The sequence below is a fragment of the Lepeophtheirus salmonis genome, chromosome 12, assembly GCF_016086655.4.
Source record: "Lepeophtheirus salmonis chromosome 12, UVic_Lsal_1.4, whole genome shotgun sequence".
NCBI lineage: Eukaryota > Metazoa > Arthropoda > Copepoda > Siphonostomatoida > Caligidae > Lepeophtheirus > Lepeophtheirus salmonis.
In genome coordinates this window covers 9,047,163-9,069,209 of record NC_052142.2, presented here as the reverse complement: position 1 = coordinate 9,069,209, position 22,047 = coordinate 9,047,163, and the positions used below count along the sequence as shown (strand labels likewise).

General features: G+C 30.2%; 1 long non-coding RNA gene and 3 other non-coding genes across 22 annotated transcripts; all 4 read right to left on the bottom strand.

The window, feature by feature from the left end:
- Positions 1–1,557: 1,557 nt before the first annotated feature.
- On the bottom strand, positions 1,558–19,633 carry LOC121126732 (uncharacterized). Of its 19 annotated transcripts, XR_011782991.1 has the most exons (23): positions 19,494–19,633; positions 19,250–19,311; positions 19,024–19,069; positions 18,788–18,840; positions 18,449–18,500; positions 18,107–18,184; positions 17,588–17,660; positions 17,256–17,313; positions 16,898–16,961; positions 16,649–16,702; positions 16,370–16,413; positions 15,171–15,242; positions 14,744–14,809; positions 9,455–10,113; positions 9,141–9,212; positions 8,716–8,779; positions 3,445–4,105; positions 3,131–3,202; positions 2,704–2,769; positions 2,446–2,511; positions 2,180–2,232; positions 1,938–1,983; positions 1,558–1,754 (listed from the first exon to the last, which is right to left on the bottom strand). It is a non-coding gene; the product is annotated as an uncharacterized lncRNA (long non-coding RNA). The 19 variants fall into 19 exon arrangements; XR_011782990.1 differs by having other exon boundaries at positions 16,370–16,702; positions 17,588–17,905; XR_011782988.1 differs by having other exon boundaries at positions 16,370–16,702.
- On the bottom strand, positions 5,356–5,493 carry LOC121127359 (small nucleolar RNA snoR639/H1). The gene has a single exon (XR_005867812.1). It is a non-coding gene; the product is annotated as a small nucleolar RNA snoR639/H1 (small nucleolar RNA).
- LOC121127358 (small nucleolar RNA snoR639/H1) lies at positions 11,375–11,512 on the bottom strand. Its single transcript, XR_005867811.1, has one exon. It is a non-coding gene; the product is annotated as a small nucleolar RNA snoR639/H1 (small nucleolar RNA).
- On the bottom strand, positions 17,415–17,552 carry LOC121127357 (small nucleolar RNA snoR639/H1). Its single transcript, XR_005867810.1, has one exon. It is a non-coding gene; the product is annotated as a small nucleolar RNA snoR639/H1 (small nucleolar RNA).
- Positions 19,634–22,047: the final 2,414 nt, after the last annotated feature.

Genomic DNA, 22,047 nt, shown 5'->3' with positions numbered 1-22,047 from the left:
ACTTATGATTGTATGTCATTAAAATGCTTACCTTTATTAAATCACCAAGAAGTTGGTTATATTATTCCAATAATGACTTATATCCCTTCAAGTCCCTTCACTTTCTTTCCTACAACACAAAATATTTAAGTTAATAAAATACCAGTTATTCAAATTATTACTTATTAAAATCATTTTTTGTTTTTTTAATGTCATCAGTATCTCCTTCAAGTTATTAACATGTCGTCAAAAACCCAAGGAATAAAGGAGATTACGAGACTCATTGTACTTTTTGCCGGTACGAGAATGTCTTAAAAAATTGAGGATTTTTAAGCATTCCACTAATTCCGGCAAATAAACAAAATTAACTAATTATCAATGCAAGATAACTTACCATCAATATGATTCAGGTCAGTAGGCCAGTTTACTCCATAAGTAAATGAATTCTGAAAAAATAAAAAGATGCAAAGTTCAGGATTCAATTATGGATGTCTAAATTTGAACATTTAGGTTTTACTTCAAACACCCTATTAAAATTATTGTTTTATCGTCTTAGACTGAATCAGTCATGGATTATAATACTGAACAGGTGGAACAATAAATTTATTCTCAGCAGATAAGAAAATGACATCAGGCAGGAAATTGTAAATGTGCACACAGCACAAAAACACCATGATACATTCACCAATTATCTGCTTTTTGATCAGCAAAAATTAAGAATAAAAGAACTTACCATAGCTTTCAAATATGTCTCTCCTCATTCACCAGTTCAAAGAAACATTCAATCTAAAAATTAAAAACAAAGCATTCTTAGACAAGCAATTATTTTGATGACATATATATATATATATATATAAACTATTGAGTCAGGTGAGAATTAAGTCAACAAGTTTGTCTTATTTCAGGACAGGTCTATGAATTTATTCATCATTTAAATTAAAAAGCCTTATAAACAATATTCAAACTCACCTTGAACTGTAATCAAGTAGAATCCTCAGAATAAGAGAATGGACTTCTTTAAAATAAAAATAAAAAGTTTTTGTTAAAAATAAGTTAGCATCACAAGAAAATATTAATTGTCTATCTTGAAAAATTATCAGGTGAGAATGATGTCCACAAGTATTTTCTTTTCAGAACAGGTCTGTGAATTTGTTTTCATCATGAAAGTATAACATAAAAAGCCTTTTGACTCACCTCAATATATTGATTTGAAAGTAATCTTGCCCTTTATTCTGCACAAGTCAAGTGTTTTAACCCTAGGTTTCAAAAATGAATAAAAAAAAATTAATAACTCATGTTTATTAGTAGGAGTGAAAAATTCAATTAACGTTCTAGTCATTTTCAGATTTAAAAACCTATCATCAAGGTATGAATATGCCTGGGGCGGTATCAAACTCATCATGGAAACAACGACGTTAAATAAAAGAGATAAGAACTTACCAAATTTGATTTTTCTGAGATTCCAAGAGACAACCACTTTAGCACCCGAGACTCGAGTAGGTTCATTCTTAAATACAACAACATAAAACATAAGAAAATATTAAAAATAAGCAAATGATTAGGGTCTAAATATATATATATATATATATTTGTAGAACTCTTCAGTGTTATAATTGAAACCTTTAAATTTTATCAACAGCTACATAAAAAGTATTATGACAGCCAAGAGTTGATCATCATAAAACAAGAACTATTGAGAATGATAAATTAATTCATCCAAACTTACATAGAGAGAATAATATGTTTGTAGATGATATCCTGAGTAGAAGAGGAATCTAAACAAGAAAATAAATGCCTTTCGTTAGTATTATAATCAAATAACGATGGAGAATGTCAATAGATTGAGGTAGCTATCAGATTTAGGATATGTCGTTGATAAAAGCAACGAAGGGGAATCCGTTTGCTTCCTCATTTTATTGAATTAACACCCATCCTTTTCGAGAAGAAAACAAACTTACATATAAGAAAAATCCTTGCATGCTTCTTCACTTTTATTTTTCGAGCCTATATCAAAAAAGAACAAAGATTAATTATGAAAGTCGTATTTAAAAATACAGAAGATGCATGAATAAGGAAAAGTTATGTCAGACGTTAATGTTACTCATGTCAAAGTATGTTTCAGACATATGCTTGTCAATTATATATTATTCCTCATCATTTAATTCAAATGAAAATATTCAAAACTAATTTTTGTTATTACCATTTTTGTATGTAATCCTTGCCCGTTATGCATCTCGAGGAGCAAGCTTCATCCTAAATGGGGGAAAAAAACATTGAGAAAATCAGTATTCCAGCAAAGTAGAAAAGAATGAGTAATTTCTTGGATTTGAAATCAGTTAAGCATTATGGTGGAATGTTTTTCATCATAATCTTATCAAGAGTAGCAAATACAAAGTAACACTCATCACTTTAACAAATAAACTGCAGTGCAGTAAATAATGCATAACAAAAAAAAAAGAGACTCACCTATCTTATTTAAGTTCCTAGTGATATGTAAGACCGGCCTCTTTTATTTATTCCCTTCTCAGATTCCTTTAAAAAAGAAAATTCTTTTAATAATGACCCCCTCATTTCTATGAACATTTTGAATTAAAGATAAAGATATTCAGTTGGTAGTGCATGTAAAACCAAGTCTTCAATAAATTCAATTCAGACTTAAATCGGTGTAGGGTTCATCAAATTAAAAAGCAAAATAAAAAGACGTCAATTCGTCTTAGAACATACCTCTTCCACCATTTGACTTCAATTCTAGCTCCTTGCTTGTAACTTTATTTTTTCCTTGAGACAGACCTAATCAAAGGAAAGGATAAGGAATTAGTCATGGTTGCTTGTCATAAAATACACCAATGTACATATACATTAGTAGATTTGTTTTCTACATGGTTTATCTCCCTGGTCACAATTACGTAGTAACTACAAGAAATTCAGGAATATGTAGAAATCAGATATTTCCATCCACAATGACCTCTGTTGTAGTAAAACAACAGAAGCCCAGAATAAAAACTGATTACTCTAGGACGATGAGGCAGGTGGAATAGACTGTATAGGGAAAACAGCTCCAAAAGGCCACAAGATTCGAGCATCACTCATAAGAGAGCAGACGCTCAGAACCCACGTCCACAATCAAACATTACATACTAATCTAACTCACCTCTCTAAATGCCTTCCGAATTCTTTTCTCTTTCATCTTTGTAGCCTTAATTAACTTCCTAACATCAGACTCCTACAAAAAGAAACGGTTGTTTTTCAATAAATTCCAAATATAAGATCATACAACATAATATAGGTATGTAAATGTATCAGGGTGCGTGTCTTCCTATCTAGGAAAGTATAATAGGAAGACATAGCTAACCGCAAGAAATCCTTAATATAGCGATTTTGAAACGCCGAACTAAAAGTTTGAATCTTCTATTCGGAGCTGGAATCGCAACATCATCAAATAAGACATATCAAAGAATAACTTACTTTTCAAATCCGCACGTAGCTCATATTTTCAATTCACGGGGTGTATGTACATATATATATATATATTCCCACCACATACAACAAATAAAGCAAGTTCCATCTTATTGAAGAAGAAGAAGAAGAAAAAAAACGAGAAGGAAGCGCTGTTCGCAGACTGCGTATCCCGATCCCATGATATATAAGGAAACAACGGGACATAGCTGAGCACTGCAATCATTAATTTAGCAGAATGAAAACGCCAAGCCTACGATATTAAAGATCGTAACTGGAGCTGGATCTGCATCGTTCAACACGACGATATATTTTGAATACAAAATAACAGCCACAATCGGATTCCAAATTAAATCAATAAATAAAACGCAAAACTTCAGTATTTTTTTTTTTTTTTACTAAGTTCGTACGAATCTCAAAGAGGATAGAGTGAAAGGAAAGGAGGGAGGAAGGAAGGAAGAAAAAACCCCAACCATCAACCAACCAAACAATCAGCCATAACCCATACTTTGATCTTCATAACTCCTTTATTCTCATTCATTTTCATGATATAGTTATAAGATACATAATAGATAATTAAATATTATGAAAAACTTGTGTAGTATTAATAATAAATACGGTTCGTATTTCTGCTAAAAATAAATTCTCATCAAAAAGTGAAAGCACATACCTGAAACAAAGAATAAAATATTAATCATTTGCACTAAAATTGGAAAGAAAAAAACATATTTTTGAACCGAAGACTCAGGAAGCAAATTTTCAATCAAAAGAAACTTCTGATAATAAGCGGAAAAGTTGTCATCAGGCAAAGGTTTTTTTTTTTTTTTAAATTATTAAACCACTAGCATCCTTTGCAACTTAAAAAGAGTTGTAAACTCACCTTATGATCATCCTGATTATCTTGAAGTTTCCTTTCTCCATATCCTAAAAGCAAAAGAAGAACTATAAATAATCACTTGAAAACCAGTGATATTTTAAGGAATTGTATGTGATGTTGGAGAGGTCAAGTCAATGGCATAAATGATCCTGACCAACTATGACAAAACTGAAGATTTATCTATCGTCATAGAGATACCAATCTTTTCCATGAAATTTAAGGAACGTTGGGTCCAAGAGACGAAATAAAAACCTCATCAAAATAAGTAATGAATGGCATACCTCTTAAATATTCCTACATAGAAAGGTACTTCTATCTTGAGCATTATTTTATATCTGAAAAGTTGAAAAATAAAAATAATCAATTCATTGCTTCCTCATATTATATTATGCAAATCCATTTAAAAGTGTTAACATTTTCAGGCTCATATCCGCATTAATTATAAATTATCATGAATTTTAAAATCAATCAAAATCAATCATCATTCTAATTTAAGTAGTAAATAATATATGGAGCTACAATTATTTTACCTTTTATCTCTTCAAGTCTTCTAAATTAATAGGAAACGATGTCTTCTGTATAAAATAAATTCTCCTATAAAAAGAAGAAAAAAATTCTTTAGTAATGAGAAAAGAACTAAAGTAAAACTTAAAATAAAAGTAAAAATTTGAAAAAGCTCAAAATTAATTTCAGACAAATGCCTCGTTTGTCAATCAAACAAGCGATTTTGATGGCATCATCTAAATCGACAGAACGTCAATATATAGACTACTCCACCAAAAATCTCAGTCTCGTCATCTAAGTCATCACTAAATGTAATTCAGAGCTTTTATTTTTCATTTTTTTATGTACTACATAAATATAAATTCAAAGACATTTAATTACCTCTCTAAAGATGAATAAAGTGCCCATCTCAGACCCAAGGAAATATTCCACGATTATCCTGTGAAAAAAAGAAAAAAAAGAAATGCTAACTTCAGTTGAAAAATAAAACGAAGCGAACACAAATTTTAAGTCATTACATCCCTTGGAAGGAAAGGACATTGTGCATAAAATTTCTTTGGTATCCTCTACTAAGAAAAGAATGACACCATACACATATCATCACTTTAATTTGCCCACCCTTAGCACACTTCTAGAATATTGAGTAACATCTAAAAGTCGGCTTAATTAAGTGGGGTTGTAATTATATTTAGATATTATAACAGATGCTTACCTTGAAAAAAGGATTATTGAAGGAATATCCTATAAATTTTTCCGGCTTATTACATTTAGCATCTCAAATAAACCTTTAAAGAAAAATTAAGATATATATGAGATGATGAGAAGAAAAAAAAGAATCTTTTATTAAAGATCCTCTTTGTAGTGAACTCTATTCCCGATCATATACGATTAGTTTAAACATATAGCCGTAAACTTAAGTCCACATTTATTTTTGAGGTTTAAAGAATTCTTAAGCAAATGAGCATTTGCAGAGAAGGTGAACATATCCTCAGTATATATTTAAGTAAAGTTCATCATACATAATCCTTACCTACATAAATCAAAGAAAGGAGGATAATTAGAAACTGAGTCGTACATATCATTCAGAGCTCCAGACATGAACAAAACAAAAATCAGTTTAAAAGTAAAACAATGATCTCTTCAATTCTACAAATCAGAATTACGTCCCTGTTTGTTTTGTTCATCATTTAGCAGCATTCTACTTATGATTGTATGTCATTAAAATGCTTACCTTTATTAAATCACCAAGAAGTTGGTTATATTATTCCAATAATGACTTATATCCCTTCAAGTCCCTTCACTTTCTTTCCTACAACACAAAATATTTAAGTTAATAAAATACCAGTTATTCAAATTATTACTTATTAAAATCATTTTTTGTTTTTTTAATGTCATCAGTATCTCCTTCAAGTTATTAACATGTCGTCAAAAACCCAAGGAATAAAGGAGATTACGAGACTCATTGTACTTTTTGCCGGTACGAGAATGTCTTAAAAAATTGAGGATTTTTAAGCATTCCACTAATTCCGGCAAATAAACAAAATTAACTAATTATCAATGCAAGATAACTTACCATCAATATGATTCAGGTCAGTAGGCCAGTTTACTCCATAAGTAAATGAATTCTGAAAAATAAAAAGATGCAAAGTTCAGGATTCAATTATGGATGTCTAAATTTGAACATTTAGGTTTTACTTCAAACACCCTATTAAAATTATTGTTTTATCGTCTTAGACTGAATCAGTCATGGATTATAATACTGAACAGGTGGAACAATAAATTTATTCTCAGCAGATAAGAAAATGACATCAGGCAGGAAATTGTAAATGTGCACACAGCACAAAAACACCATGATACATTCACCAATTATCTGCTTTTTGATCAGCAAAAATTAAGAATAAAAGAACTTACCATAGCTTTCAAATATGTCTCTCCTCATTCACCAGTTCAAAGAAACATTCAATCTAAAAAATTAAAAACAAAGCATTCTTAGACAAGCAATTATTTTGATGACATATATATATATATATATATAAACTATTGAGTCAGGTGAGAATTAAGTCAACAAGTTTGTCTTATTTCAGGACAGGTCTATGAATTTATTCATCATTTAAATTAAAAAGCCTTATAAACAATATTCAAACTCACCTTGAACTGTAATCAAGTAGAATCCTCAGAATAAGAGAATGGACTTCTTTAAAATAAAAATAAAAAGTTTTTTGTTAAAAATAAGTTAGCATCACAAGAAAATATTAATTGTCTATCTTGAAAAATTATCAGGTGAGAATGATGTCCACAAGTATTTTCTTTTCAGAACAGGTCTGTGAATTTGTTTTCATCATGAAAGTATAACATAAAAAGCCTTTTGACTCACCTCAATATATTGATTTGAAAGTAATCTTGCCCTTTATTCTGCACAAGTCAAGTGTTTTAACCCTAGGTTTCAAAAATGAATAAAAAAATTAATAACTCATGTTTATTAGTAGGAGTGAAAAATTCAATTAACGTTCTAGTCATTTTCAGATTTAAAAACCTATCATCAAGGTATGAATATGCCTGGGGCGGTATCAAACTCATCATGGAAACAACGACGTTAAATAAAAGAGATAAGAACTTACCAAATTTGATTTTTCTGAGATTCCAAGAGACAACCACTTTAGCACCCGAGACTCGAGTAGGTTCATTCTTAAATACAACAACATAAAACATAAGAAAATATTAAAAATAAGCAAATGATTAGGGTCTAAATATATATATATATATATATTTGTAGAACTCTTCAGTGTTATAATTGAAACCTTTAAATTTTATCAACAGCTACATAAAAAGTATTATGACAGCCAAGAGTTGATCATCATAAAACAAGAACTATTGAGAATGATAAATTAATTCATCCAAACTTACATAGAGAGAATAATATGTTTGTAGATGATATCCTGAGTAGAAGAGGAATCTAAACAAGAAAATAAATGCCTTTCGTTAGTATTATAATCAAATAACGATGGAGAATGTCAATAGATTGAGGTAGCTATCAGATTTAGGATATGTCGTTGATAAAAGCAACGAAGGGGAATCCGTTTGCTTCCTCATTTTATTGAATTAACACCCATCCTTTTCGAGAAGAAAACAAACTTACATATAAGAAAAATCCTTGCATGCTTCTTCACTTTTATTTTTCGAGCCTATATCAAAAAAGAACAAAGATTAATTATGAAAGTCGTATTTAAAAATACAGAAGATGCATGAATAAGGAAAAGTTATGTCAGACGTTAATGTTACTCATGTCAAAGTATGTTTCAGACATATGCTTGTCAATTATATATTATTCCTCATCATTTAATTCAAATGAAAATATTCAAAACTAATTTTTTTATTACCATTTTTGTATGTAATCCTTGCCCGTTATGCATCTCGAGGAGCAAGCTTCATCCTAAATGGGGGGGAAAAACATTGAGAAAATCAGTATTCCAGCAAAGTAGAAAAGAATGAGTAATTTCTTGGATTTGAAATCAGTTAAGCATTATGGTGGAATGTTTTTCATCATAATCTTATCAAGAGTAGCAAATACAAAGTAACACTCATCACTTTAACAAATAAACTGCAGTGCAGTAAATAATGCATAACAAAAAAAAAGAGACTCACCTATCTTATTTAAGTTCCTAGTGATATGTAAGACCGGCCTCTTTTATTTATTCCCTTCTCAGATTCCTTTAAAAAAGAAAATTCTTTTAATAATGACCCCTCATTTCTATGAACATTTTGAATTAAAGATAAAGATATTCAGTTGGTAGTGCATGTAAAACCAAGTCTTCAATAAATTCAATTCAGACTTAAATCGGTGTAGGGTTCATCAAATTAAAAAGCAAAATAAAAAGACGTCAATTCGTCTTAGAACATACCTCTTCCACCATTTGACTTCAATTCTAGCTCCTTGCTTGTAACTTTTTTTTCCTTGAGACAGACCTAATCAAAGGAAAGGATAAGGAATTAGTCATGGTTGCTTGTCATAAAATACACCAATGTACATATACATTAGTAGATTTGTTTTCTACATGGTTTATCTCCCTGGTCACAATTACGTAGTAACTACAAGAAATTCAGGAATATGTAGAAATCAGATATTTCCATCCACAATGACCTCTGTTGTAGTAAAACAACAGAAGCCCAGAATAAAAACTGATTACTCTAGGACGATGAGGCAGGTGGAATAGACTGTATAGGGAAAACAGCTCCAAAAGGCCACAAGATTCGAGCATCACTCATAAGAGAGCAGACGCTCAGAACCCACGTCCACAATCAAACATTACATACTAATCTAACTCACCTCTCTAAATGCCTTCCGAATTCTTTTCTCTTTCATCTTTGTAGCCTTAATTAACTTCCTAACATCAGACTCCTACAAAAAGAAACGGTTGTTTTTCAATAAATTCCAAATATAAGATCATACAACATAATATAGGTATGTAAATGTATCAGGGTGCGTGTCTTCCTATCTAGGAAAGTATAATAGGAAGACATAGCTAACCGCAAGAAATCCTTAATATAGCGATTTTGAAACGCCGAACTAAAAGTTTGAATCTTCTATTCGGAGCTGGAATCGCAACATCATCAAATAAGACATATCAAAGAATAACTTACTTTTCAAATCCGCACGTAGCTCATATTTTCAATTCACGGGGTGTATGTACATATATATATATATATTCCCACCACATACAACAAATAAAGCAAGTTCCATCTTATTGAAGAAGAAGAAAAAAAACGAGAAGGAAGCGCTGTTCGCAGACTGCGTATCCCGATCCCATGATATATAAGGAAACAACGGGACATAGCTGAGCACTGCAATCATTAATTTAGCAGAATGAAAACGCCAAGCCTACGATATTAAAGATCGTAACTGGAGCTGGATCTGCATCGTTCAACACGACGATATATTTTGAATACAAAATAACAGCCACAATCGGATTCCAAATTAAATCAATAAATAAAACGCAAAACTTCAGTATTTTTTTTTTTTTTTTTTACTAAGTTCGTACGAATCTCAAAGAGGATAGAGTGAAAGGAAAGGAGGGAGGAAGGAAGGAAGAAAAAACCCCAACCATCAACCAACCAAACAATCAGCCATAACCCATACTTTGATCTTCATAACTCCTTTATTCTCATTCATTTTTCATGATATAGTTATAAGATACATAATAGATAATTAAATATTATGAAAAACTTGTGTAGTATTAATAATAAATACGGTTCGTATTTCTGCTAAAAATAAATTCTCATCAAAAAGTGAAAGCACATACCTGAAACAAAGAATAAAATATTAATCATTTGCACTAAAATTGGAAAGAAAAAAAAACATATTTTTGAACCGAAGACTCAGGAAGCAAATTTTCAATCAAAAGAAACTTCTGATAATAAGCGGAAAAGTTGTCATCAGGCAAAGGTTTTTTTTTTTTTTTAAATTATTAAACCACTAGCATCCTTTGCAACTTAAAAAGAGTTGTAAACTCACCTTATGATCATCCTGATTATCTTGAAGTTTCCTTTCTCCATATCCTAAAAGCAAAAAGAAGAACTATAAATAATCACTTGAAAACCAGTGATATTTTAAGGAATTGTATGTGATGTTGGAGAGGTCAAGTCAATGGCATAAATGATCCTGACCAACTATGACAAAACTGAAGATTTATCTATCGTCATAGAGATACCAATCTTTTCCATGAAATTTAAGGAACGTTGGGTCCAAGAGACGAAATAAAAACCTCATCAAAATAAGTAATGAATGGCATACCTCTTAAATATTCCTACATAGAAAGGTACTTCTATCTTGAGCATTATTTTATATCTGAAAAGTTGAAAAATAAAAATAATCAATTCATTGCTTCCTCATATTATATTATGCAAATCCATTTAAAAGTGTTAACATTTTCAGGCTCATATCCGCATTAATTATAAATTATCATGAATTTTAAAATCAATCAAAATCAATCATCATTCTAATTTAAGTAGTAAATAATATATGGAGCTACAATTATTTTACCTTTTATCTCTTCAAGTCTTCTAAATTAATAGGAAACGATGTCTTCTGTATAAAATAAATTCTCCTATAAAAAGAAGAAAAAAAAATTCTTTAGTAATGAGAAAAAGAACTAAAGTAAAACTTAAAATAAAAGTAAAAATTTGAAAAAGCTCAAAATTAATTTCAGACAAATGCCTCGTTTGTCAATCAAACAAGCGATTTTGATGGCATCATCTAAATCGACAGAACGTCAATATATAGACTACTCCACCAAAAATCTCAGTCTCGTCATCTAAGTCATCACTAAATGTAATTCAGAGCTTTTATTTTTCATTTTTTTATGTACTACATAAATATAAATTCAAAGACATTTAATTACCTCTCTAAAGATGAATAAAGTGCCCATCTCAGACCCAAGGAAATATTCCACGATTATCCTGTGAAAAAAAGAAAAAAAAAAAAAGAAATGCTAACTTCAGTTGAAAAATAAAACGAAGCGAACACAAATTTTAAGTCATTACATCCCTTGGAAGGAAAGGACATTGTGCATAAAATTTCTTTGGTATCCTCTACTAAGAAAAGAATGACACCATACACATATCATCACTTTAATTTGCCCACCCTTAGCACACTTCTAGAATATTGAGTAACATCTAAAAGTCGGCTTAATTAAGTGGGGTTGTAATTATATTTAGATATTATAACAGATGCTTACCTTGAAAAAAAGGATTATTGAAGGAATATCCTATAAATTTTTCCGGCTTATTACATTTAGCATCTCAAATAAACCTTTAAAGAAAAATTAAGATATATATGAGATGATGAGAAGAAAAAAAGAATCTTTTATTAAAGATCCTCTTTGTAGTGAACTCTATTCCCGATCATATACGATTAGTTTAAACATATAGCCGTAAACTTAAGTCCACATTTATTTTTGAGGTTTAAAGAATTCTTAAGCAAATGAGCATTTGCAGAGAAGGTGAACATATCCTCAGTATATATTTAAGTAAAGTTCATCATACATAATCCTTACCTACATAAATCAAAGAAAGGAGGATAATTAGAAACTGAGTCGTACATATCATTCAGAGCTCCAGACATGAACAAAACAAAAATCAGTTTAAAAGTAAAACAATGATCTCTTCAATTCTACAAATCAGAATTACGTCCCTGTTTGTTTTGTTCATCATTTAGCAGCATTCTACTTATGATTGTATGTCATTAAAATGCTTACCTTTATTAAATCACCAAGAAGTTGGTTATATTATTCCAATAATGACTTATATCCCTTCAAGTCCCTTCACTTTCTTTCCTACAACACAAAATATTTAAGTTAATAAAATACCAGTTATTCAAATTATTACTTATTAAAATCATTTTTTGTTTTTTTAATGTCATCAGTATCTCCTTCAAGTTATTAACATGTCGTCAAAAACCCAAGGAATAAAGGAGATTACGAGACTCATTGTACTTTTTGCCGGTACGAGAATGTCTTAAAAAATTGAGGATTTTTAAGCATTCCACTAATTCCGGCAAATAAACAAAATTAACTAATTATCAATGCAAGATAACTTACCATCAATATGATTCAGGTCAGTAGGCCAGTTTACTCCATAAGTAAATGAATTCTGAAAAAATAAAAAGATGCAAAGTTCAGGATTCAATTATGGATGTCTAAATTTGAACATTTAGGTTTTACTTCAAACACCCTATTAAAATTATTGTTTTATCGTCTTAGACTGAATCAGTCATGGATTATAATACTGAACAGGTGGAACAATAAATTTATTCTCAGCAGATAAGAAAATGACATCAGGCAGGAAATTGTAAATGTGCACACAGCACAAAAACACCATGATACATTCACCAATTATCTGCTTTTTGATCAGCAAAAATTAAGAATAAAAGAACTTACCATAGCTTTCAAATATGTCTCTCCTCATTCACCAGTTCAAAGAAACATTCAATCTAAAAATTAAAAACAAAGCATTCTTAGACAAGCAATTATTTTGATGACATATATATATATATATATATAAACTATTGAGTCAGGTGAGAATTAAGTCAACAAGTTTGTCTTATTTCAGGACAGGTCTATGAATTTATTCATCATTTAAATTAAAAAGCCTTATAAACAATATTCAAACTCACCTTGAACTGTAATCAAGTAGAATCCTCAGAATAAGAGAATGGACTTCTTTAAAATAAAAATAAAAAGTTTTTTGTTAAAAATAAGTTAGCATCACAAGAAAATATTAATTGTCTATCTTGAAAAATTATCAGGTGAGAATGATGTCCACAAGTATTTTCTTTTCAGAACAGGTCTGTGAATTTGTTTTCATCATGAAAGTATAACATAAAAAGCCTTTTGACTCACCTCAATATATTGATTTGAAAGTAATCTTGCCCTTTATTCTGCACAAGTCAAGTGTTTTAACCCTAGGTTTCAAAAATGAATAAAAAAAATTAATAACTCATGTTTATTAGTAGGAGTGAAAAATTCAATTAACGTTCTAGTCATTTTCAGATTTAAAAACCTATCATCAAGGTATGAATATGCCTGGGGCGGTATCAAACTCATCATGGAAACAACGACGTTAAATAAAAGAGATAAGAACTTACCAAATTTGATTTTTCTGAGATTCCAAGAGACAACCACTTTAGCACCCGAGACTCGAGTAGGTTCATTCTTAAATACAACAACATAAAACATAAGAAAATATTAAAAATAAGCAAATGATTAGGGTCTAAATATATATATATATATATATTTGTAGAACTCTTCAGTGTTATAATTGAAACCTTTAAATTTTATCAACAGCTACATAAAAAGTATTATGACAGCCAAGAGTTGATCATCATAAAACAAGAACTATTGAGAATGATAAATTAATTCATCCAAACTTACATAGAGAGAATAATATGTTTGTAGATGATATCCTGAGTAGAAGAGGAATCTAAACAAGAAAATAAATGCCTTTCGTTAGTATTATAATCAAATAACGATGGAGAATGTCAATAGATTGAGGTAGCTATCAGATTTAGGATATGTCGTTGATAAAAGCAACGAAGGGGAATCCGTTTGCTTCCTCATTTTATTGAATTAACACCCATCCTTTTCGAGAAGAAAACAAACTTACATATAAGAAAAATCCTTGCATGCTTCTTCACTTTTATTTTTCGAGCCTATATCAAAAAAAGAACAAAGATTAATTATGAAAGTCGTATTTAAAAAATACAGAAGATGCATGAATAAGGAAAAGTTATGTCAGACGTTAATGTTACTCATGTCAAAGTATGTTTCAGACATATGCTTGTCAATTATATATTATTCCTCATCATTTAATTCAAATGAAAATATTCAAAACTAATTTTTTTATTACCATTTTTGTATGTAATCCTTGCCCGTTATGCATCTCGAGGAGCAAGCTTCATCCTAAATGGGGGGGGAAAAAAAAAACATTGAGAAAATCAGTATTCCAGCAAAGTAGAAAAGAATGAGTAATTTCTTGGATTTGAAATCAGTTAAGCATTATGGTGGAATGTTTTTCATCATAATCTTATCAAGAGTAGCAAATACAAAGTAACACTCATCACTTTAACAAATAAACTGCAGTGCAGTAAATAATGCATAACAAAAAAAAGAGACTCACCTATCTTATTTAAGTTCCTAGTGATATGTAAGACCGGCCTCTTTTATTTATTCCCTTCTCAGATTCCTTTAAAAAAGAAAATTCTTTTAATAATGACCCCCTCATTTCTATGAACATTTTGAATTAAAGATAAAGATATTCAGTTGGTAGTGCATGTAAAACCAAGTCTTCAATAAATTCAATTCAGACTTAAATCGGTGTAGGGTTCATCAAATTAAAAAGCAAAATAAAAAGACGTCAATTCGTCTTAGAACATACCTCTTCCACCATTTGACTTCAATTCTAGCTCCTTGCTTGTAACTTTATTTTTTCCTTGAGACAGACCTAATCAAAGGAAAGGATAAGGAATTAGTCATGGTTGCTTGTCATAAAATACACCAATGTACATATACATTAGTAGATTTGTTTTCTACATGGTTTATCTCCTGGTCACAGTTACGTAGTAACTACAAGAAATTCAGGAATATGTAGAAATCAGATATTTCCATCCACAATGACCTCTGTTGTAGTAAAACAACAGAAGCCCAGAATAAAAACTGATTACTCTAGGACGATGAGGCAGGTGGAATAGACTGTATAGGGAAAACAGCTCCAAAAAGGCCACAAGATTCGAGCATCACTCATAAGAGAGCAGACGCTCAGAACCCACGTCCACAATCAAACATTACATACTAATCTAACTCACCTCTCTAAATGCCTTCCGAATTCTTTTCTCTTTCATCTTTGTAGCCTTAATTAACTTCCTAACATCAGACTCCTACAAAAAGAAACGGTTGTTTTTCAATAAATTCCAAATATAAGATCATACAACATAATATAGGTATGTAAATGTATCAGGGGTGCGTGTCTTCCTATCTAGGAAAGTATAATAGGAAGACATAGCTAACCGCAAGAAATCCTTAATATAGCGATTTTGAAACGCCGAACTAAAAGTTTGAATCTTCTATTCGGAGCTGGAATCGCAACATCATCAAATAAGACATATCAAAGAATAACTTACTTTTCAAATCCGCACGTAGCTCATATTTTCAATTCACGGGGTGTATGTACATATATATATATATATTCCCACCACATACAACAAATAAAGCAAGTTCCATCTTATTGAAGAAGAAGAAGAAGAAAAAAACGAGAAGGAAGCGCTGTTCGCAGACTGCGTATCCCGATCCCATGATATATAAGGAAACAACGGGACATAGCTGAGCACTGCAATCATTAATTTAGCAGAATGAAAACGCCAAGCCTACGATATTAAAGATCGTAACTGGAGCTGGATCTGCATCGTTCAACACGACGATATATTTTGAATACAAAATAACAGCCACAATCGGATTCCAAATTAAATCAATAAATAAAACGCAAAACTTCAGTATTTTTTTTTTTTTTTTTTTTTTAAGTTCGTACGAATCTCAAAGAGGATAGAGTGAAAGGAAAGGAGGGAGGAAGGAAGGAAGAAAAAACCCCAACCATCAACCAACCAAACAATCAGCCATAACCCATACTTTGATCTTCATAACTCCTTTATTCTCATTCATTTTTCATGATATAGTTATAAGATACATAATAGATAATTAAATATTATGAAAAACTTGTGTAGTATTAATAATAAATACGGTTCGTATTTCTGCTAAAAATAAATTCTCATCAAAAAGTGAAAGCACATACCTGAAACAAAGAATAAAATATTAATCATTTGCACTAAAATTGGAAAGAAAAAAAAACATATTTTTGAACCGAAGACTCAGGAAGCAAATTTTCAATCAAAAGAAACTTCTGATAATAAGCGGAAAAGTTGTCATCAGGCAAAGGTTTTTTTTTTTTTTTTTTTTTTAAATTATTAAACCACTAGCATCCTTTGCAACTTAAAAAGAGTTGTAAACTCACCTTATGATCATCCTGATTATCTTGAAGTTTCCTTTCTCCATATCCTAAAAGCAAAAAGAAGAACTATAAATAATCACTTGAAAACCAGTGATATTTTAAGGAATTGTATGTGATGTTGGAGAGGTCAAGTCAATGGCATAAATGATCCTGACCAACTATGACAAAACTGAAGATTTATCTATCGTCATAGAGATACCAATCTTTTCCATGAAATTTAAGGAACGTTGGGTCCAAGAGACGAAATAAAAACCTCATCAAAATAAGTAATGAATGGCATACCTCTTAAATATTCCTACATAGAAAGGTACTTCTATCTTGAGCATTATTTTATATCTGAAAAGTTGAAAAATAAAAATAATCAATTCATTGCTTCCTCATATTATATTATGCAAATCCATTTAAAAGTGTTAACATTTTCAGGCTCATATCCGCATTAATTATAAATTATCATGAATTTTAAAATCAATCAAAATCAATCATCATTCTAATTTAAGTAGTAAATAATATATGGAGCTACAATTATTTTACCTTTTATCTCTTCAAGTCTTCTAAATTAATAGGAAACGATGTCTTCTGTATAAAATAAATTCTCCTATAAAAAGAAGAAAAAAAAATTCTTTAGTAATGAGAAAAAGAACTAAAGTAAAACTTAAAATAAAAGTAAAAATTTGAAAAAGCTCAAAATTAATTTCAGACAAATGCCTCGTTTGTCAATCAAACAAGCGATTTTGATGGCATCATCTAAATCGACAGAACGTCAATATATAGACTACTCCACCAAAAATCTCAGTCTCGTCATCTAAGTCATCACTAAATGTAATTCAGAGCTTTTATTTTTCATTTTTTTATGTACTACATAAATATAAATTCAAAGACATTTAATTACCTCTCTAAAGATGAATAAAGTGCCCATCTCAGACCCAAGGAAATATTCCACGATTATCCTGTGAAAAAAAAGAAAAAAAAGAAATGCTAACTTCAGTTGAAAAATAAAACGAAGCGAACACAAATTTTAAGTCATTACATCCCTTGGAAGGAAAGGACATTGTGCATAAAATTTCTTTGGTATCCTCTACTAAGAAAAGAATGACACCATACACATATCATCACTTTAATTTGCCCACCCTTAGCACACTTCTAGAATATTGAGTAACATCTAAAAGTCGGCTTAATTAAGTGGGGTTGTAATTATATTTAGATATTATAACAGATGCTTACCTTGAAAAAAGGATTATTGAAGGAATATCCTATAAATTTTTCCGGCTTATTACATTTAGCATCTCAAATAAACCTTTAAAGAAAAATTAAGATATATATGAGATGATGAGAAGAAAAAAAAGAATCTTTTATTAAAGATCCTCTTTGTAGTGAACTCTATTCCCGATCATATACGATTAGTTTAAACATATAGCCGTAAACTTAAGTCCACATTTATTTTTGAGGTTTAAAGAATTCTTAAGCAAATGAGCATTTGCAGAGAAGGTGAACATATCCTCAGTATATATTTAAGTAAAGTTCATCATACATAATCCTTACCTACATAAATCAAAGAAAGGAGGATAATTAGAAACTGAGTCGTACATATCATTCAGAGCTCCAGACATGAACAAAACAAAAATCAGTTTAAAAGTAAAACAATGATCTCTTCAATTCTACAAATCAGAATTACGTCCCTGTTTGTTTTGTTCATCATTTAGCAGCATTCTACTTATGATTGTATGTCATTAAAATGCTTACCTTTATTAAATCACCAAGAAGTTGGTTATATTATTCCAATAATGACTTATATCCCTTCAAGTCCCTTCACTTTCTTTCCTACAACACAAAATATTTAAGTTAATAAAATACCAGTTATTCAAATTATTACTTATTAAAATCATTTTTTGTTTTTTTAATGTCATCAGTATCTCCTTCAAGTTATTAACATGTCGTCAAAAACCCAAGGAATAAAGGAGATTACGAGACTCATTGTACTTTTTGCCGGTACGAGAATGTCTTAAAAAATTGAGGATTTTTAAGCATTCCACTAATTCCGGCAAATAAACAAAATTAACTAATTATCAATGCAAGATAACTTACCATCAATATGATTCAGGTCAGTAGGCCAGTTTACTCCATAAGTAAATGAATTCTGAAAAAATAAAAAGATGCAAAGTTCAGGATTCAATTATGGATGTCTAAATTTGAACATTTAGGTTTTACTTCAAACACCCTATTAAAATTATTGTTTTATCGTCTTAGACTGAATCAGTCATGGATTATAATACTGAACAGGTGGAACAATAAATTTATTCTCAGCAGATAAGAAAATGACATCAGGCAGGAAATTGTAAATGTGCACACAGCACAAAAACACCATGATACATTCACCAATTATCTGCTTTTTGATCAGCAAAAATTAAGAATAAAAGAACTTACCATAGCTTTCAAATATGTCTCTCCTCATTCACCAGTTCAAAGAAACATTCAATCTAAAAATTAAAAACAAAGCATTCTTAGACAAGCAATTATTTTGATGACATATATATATATATATATATAAACTATTGAGTCAGGTGAGAATTAAGTCAACAAGTTTGTCTTATTTCAGGACAGGTCTATGAATTTATTCATCATTTAAATTAAAAAGCCTTATAAACAATATTCAAACTCACCTTGAACTGTAATCAAGTAGAATCCTCAGAATAAGAGAATGGACTTCTTTAAAATAAAAATAAAAAGTTTTTTGTTAAAAATAAGTTAGCATCACAAGAAAATATTAATTGTCTATCTTGAAAAATTATCAGGTGAGAATGATGTCCACAAGTATTTTCTTTTCAGAACAGGTCTGTGAATTTGTTTTCATCATGAAAGTATAACATAAAAAGCCTTTTGACTCACCTCAATATATTGATTTGAAAGTAATCTTGCCCTTTATTCTGCACAAGTCAAGTGTTTTAACCCTAGGTTTCAAAAATGAATAAAAAAATTAATAACTCATGTTTATTAGTAGGAGTGAAAAATTCAATTAACGTTCTAGTCATTTTCAGATTTAAAAACCTATCATCAAGGTATGAATATGCCTGGGGCGGTATCAAACTCATCATGGAAACAACGACGTTAAATAAAAGAGATAAGAACTTACCAAATTTGATTTTTCTGAGATTCCAAGAGACAACCACTTTAGCACCCGAGACTCGAGTAGGTTCATTCTTAAATACAACAACATAAAACATAAGAAAATATTAAAAATAAGCAAATGATTAGGGTCTAAATATATATATATATATATATTTGTAGAACTCTTCAGTGTTATAATTGAAACCTTTAAATTTTATCAACAGCTACATAAAAAGTATTATGACAGCCAAGAGTTGATCATCATAAAACAAGAACTATTGAGAATGATAAATTAATTCATCCAAACTTACATAGAGAGAATAATATGTTTGTAGATGATATCCTGAGTAGAAGAGGAATCTAAACAAGAAAATAAATGCCTTTCGTTAGTATTATAATCAAATAACGATGGAGAATGTCAATAGATTGAGGTAGCTATCAGATTTAGGATATGTCGTTGATAAAAGCAACGAAGGGGAATCCGTTTGCTTCCTCATTTTATTGAATTAACACCCATCCTTTTCGAGAAGAAAACAAACTTACATATAAGAAAAATCCTTGCATGCTTCTTCACTTTTATTTTTCGAGCCTATATCAAAAAAAGAACAAAGATTAATTATGAAAGTCGTATTTAAAAAATACAGAAGATGCATGAATAAGGAAAAGTTATGTCAGACGTTAATGTTACTCATGTCAAAGTATGTTTCAGACATATGCTTGTCAATTATATATTATTCCTCATCATTTAATTCAAATGAAAATATTCAAAACTAATTTTTTTATTACCATTTTTGTATGTAATCCTTGCCCGTTATGCATCTCGAGGAGCAAGCTTCATCCTAAATGGGGGGGGAAAAAAAAAACATTGAGAAAATCAGTATTCCAGCAAAGTAGAAAAGAATGAGTAATTTCTTGGATTTGAAATCAGTTAAGCATTATGGTGGAATGTTTTTCATCATAATCTTATCAAGAGTAGCAAATACAAAGTAACACTCATCACTTTAACAAATAAACTGCAGTGCAGTAAATAATGCATAACAAAAAAAAGAGACTCACCTATCTTATTTAAGTTCCTAGTGATATGTAAGACCGGCCTCTTTTATTTATTCCTTCTCAGATTCCTTTAAAAAAGAAAATTCTTTTAATAATGACAAGCGACTGAAGGCGGATCAAGGCTTTCTCATATCTCATATGGTGCTCATGTTTTTATATTTCTAGTGCATGATTGCCATTGTAGTACTTAAAAGTACGTAAGGAACAAAATATGAAGATAGGAGGACGGGTTTCTTGAAATGGTTCTAGGTAACTTTTTCTCTAACATTTTCGCCACTTACATTTTGTTACACTGGTAATTTTTCCACGATGAGATTTTGTCACAATCAGATCTTCGCCAACTTCTTATGTTTTTTTCTAATATCGGTTCGAACTTTACTGTTGTAAACTGTTTTCTATTATAAGGAGAAGGAGTAAGGAATCACGGATCTGCGATGCTGTGTATATTTTGAAAGGACTCATGGACTTGTGGAACGTTAATGAATCACAGTCGTGGCCGTAGTTGAGGCTAGAATAAATTGAAAAAACTCCATCGATAGAAAGAAAAGATTAAAGAATATTTAATGGTGAATAATAGTTTTTGTCCGAAGATGGTGGGTAGTATAGAGTGTCGTATGAAATCAATTTTTGCCAGTCCAAAATCCGTTTCCACCATGAGTTGAGGTTTAGTATGGGTAAGAATCTCCTGCAATATTTTTTTCTTGCAGCAAAAATTCGAAGGGTTACTTCCGGTTAGTTATAAAAAATATCCAAAAATGATTTTTCATGCACAGTTATTTTTTTTTGTTATGTAAAATGGATGTAAAATATATTTTTTTTATCATAAAAAAAAATCGATTTTTTTTTATAAAAAACGGGGTTTCGCTACACTTGTGGACCTTATCAAAGAAATATGGTGTATAGTAATATAATTTTAACTTCAAAGAAAGTAACAATATTGTCAGTAGGGTTGTTTAGTCTTACCAGTGTCATTATTAATTACTGCGTACTTCGAAGAACAAAGAACATAACTACGCAATGGGTAGTTATGATTATATCATTTGTTTTATGAAATCAATCTGTTCATTCCATAAATTATTGAACTACAAACAAATATTACTTATTTGCACGTATCATGGCTTCAGGAACAAGGAGCACTTTTTATTTGGAAGTCACAGGGATGTCCTCTTGAATGCTCTGCCAAGTAAGTTAGACTTAATGAGATATTACCTCTTTCTTAAAAATCAACATCCCAATAGAGTAAGACTTTCAAGAAAAGAACATCTTGAAATAGTCTGAACAATGTCAAGGAATGTTAAAAGGATTTGGAAGATGGCTAACGTCCCTTCCTACGACGTCATGTACATCAAGCAAAAAATTGACTAATTCCTGATGGCCATGTAAAGAAGATAAATGTACAAAGCTGATCCAGTGATGAACTTGTTGGTTAGTTTTTGGAAAAGATATCAGATCTTTTTGATATTGCCTTATGTTCTTGCTATAAGAATAAGAAAATTAGTTATTTCAAAGTGAAAAATTATACATGT